At 41.9% G+C, this 2,430-nt stretch overlaps 1 pseudogene; it reads right to left on the reverse strand.

The window, feature by feature from the left end:
• Positions 1–207: 207 nt before the first annotated feature.
• Positions 208–1,529, reverse strand: LOC132663928 (elongation factor 1-alpha 1 pseudogene; annotated as a pseudogene).
• Positions 1,530–2,430: the final 901 nt, after the last annotated feature.

Here is a 2,430-nt window from a genome sequence, read left to right on the forward strand (position 1 = left end):
GTACTGATTTTAAAAACTAATAACTTGAAACTGCCACACACACCACACACAAAAAAAAATGGTCCACAAAACATTCTCCTTTGCTTCTGAAGGTTTTACAATGCATTATCATCAACCGGTCTTTTACTATTGTACTTAAATGGCCACCTGGCGCAAATAGTTGTGACACCGTTCTTCGGCCACTGATCAAGGCAGGTATGGGCATAATATTCATTTAGCTTTCTGAGCTTCCTGGGCAGACTTGGTGACCTTGCCAGCTCCAGCTGCCTTCTTGTCCACTGTTTTGATACCACCCACAGCAACCTTCTGTCTCATGACACAAACAGCAAAACAGCCCAGAGGAGGATAGTCAGAGAAGCTCTCAACACACACACAGGCTTGCCAGGAACCATATCAACAATGGAAGCATCGCCAGATTTCAGGAACGTGGAGCCACCTTCCAGCTTTTTTCCAGAACCACGATCAATCTTCTCCTTCAGCTCAGCGAACTTGCAGGCGATGTGAGCTGGGTGACAGTCCAGCACAGGTGTGTATCCAGCACCGGGATGGCCTGGATGGTCCAGGATAATCACCTGAGCCATGAAGCCAGCTGCTTCCATTGGCGGGTCATTTCTGCTGTCACCAGCCACATTGCCACGACCAACATCTTTAACAGATACGTTCTTGACATTGAAGCCCACATTGTCCCCAGGGAGAGCCTCACTCAAAGCTTCATGGTAGGTTCCAACAGACTTTACTTCAGTTGTAGCATTGACCGGAACAAACGTGACCACCATGCCTGGTGAACACCAGTCTCCACTCGACCCACAGGGACAGTACCAATACCACCAATTGCGTAGACATCTGGAGGGGCAGACGCAAGGGCTTGTCAGTTGGATGAGTAGGTGGCAGAATGCAATGCAGAGCTTCAAGCAGTGTGGTTCCACTGTCATTGCCATCTGTACGGGTGACTTTCCATCCCTTGAACCGAGGCATGTTAGCACTTGCTCCAGCATGTTGTCACCTTTCCAATCAGAAATTGGCACAAATGCCACTGTGTGGGGGTTGTAGCCAGTTTTCTTAATGTAGGTGCTGACTTCTTTAATGATTCCTTCGTACCTGTAGGGTGGCTCAGTGGAATCCATTTTGTTAACACCAACAATAAGTTGTTTTACATGCCAAAAGGGCATGCTCATGGGTCTGCCCGTTCTTGGGGGTGCCTGGTTCAAATTTGCCAACATAACCAGCAACGATCATGACAGCACAGTCAGCCTGAGATGTGCCTGGACTCATATTTTTGATACAGTCTCTGTGTCCTGGGGCATCAATGCTGGTCACATAACACTTACTAGTCTCAAACTGCCACAGGGAAGTATCAATGGTGATAATCACGTTCACATTCAGCTTTCAGTTTATCCAAGACCCAGGCATACTTGAAGGAGCCCTTTTCCATCTCAGCGGCCTCAGATTAGATGACCAGTAGTAGTAGACTTACCTGAGTCTACATATCCAATGACAACGATGTTGATATGAGTCTTTTCCTTTCCCATCTTGTTTTAGGTTTAGCGGTGGTTTTCACAACACCTGTGTTCTGGTGGCAAACTCATTGTGGAAAAGGTCTGGACCTATTTCCTAAAAAGTCTTTCTTTCTTCTTCAATTCCTTTGGAGCTCTTGTCAAAAAATCGGTTAACCCTATAAGGGTGGATTTATTTCTGGACTACTGTCTATTCCATTGATCAGTTTTTCCATCCTTTTGCCAATGCCATAATGAGTCTTGACATAGTGTAAGTCTACCAATCTCTCCCTTCTTTCTCAAGATGGCTTTGGATACTCTATGTCACATTTCTATATAAATTTTAGGATAAACTTGTCAATTTCTAAGAGCACTGCTGAGATTTTGATTGGGATTGTATTAAATCTGTAGATCAATTTGGGAATTAACATCTTAGCAATGTTGTCTTTCAACCCAATAACATGGTATTTATCTACATTTATGTAGGTCTTCCTCAATTTCTGTTAGCCATGTTTTGTAGTTTTCAGTGAACAGTTCCAGTACAACTTGGGTTAAGTTTTCCCCTAGTCATTGTACATTTTTGATGCTTCATAGATAGTATTGTGTTTTTTTAAGAATCATATTCTAATTATTAATTGATATTATATGGAAATATAATTGATTTCTATATAATGACCTTGTATCATGAAATCTTGCCTAATTCATTTACTATTTCTAGTAGATTTTTTTGGTAAATTCCTTAGACTTTGCTATTTACACAATGTGTCCTCTGAAAAATAAAGACATTTTTTTTCTTTCTTTCCAATCTCTGTGTATTTGATTTCTGTTTTATTACCTTATTGCACTGGCTATAACCTCAAGTACAATGTTAAATAGAAGGAATGAGAGCAGACATCCCTTTTCTCTTTTCAATCTAAGAAGCAAAGTATGCAATGTT

Source organism: Panthera onca, chromosome D4 (genome assembly GCF_046562875.1).
Source record: "Panthera onca isolate mPanOnc1 chromosome D4, mPanOnc1 haplotype 2, whole genome shotgun sequence".
In the NCBI taxonomy this organism is placed as follows: Eukaryota; Metazoa; Chordata; class Mammalia; order Carnivora; family Felidae; genus Panthera; species Panthera onca.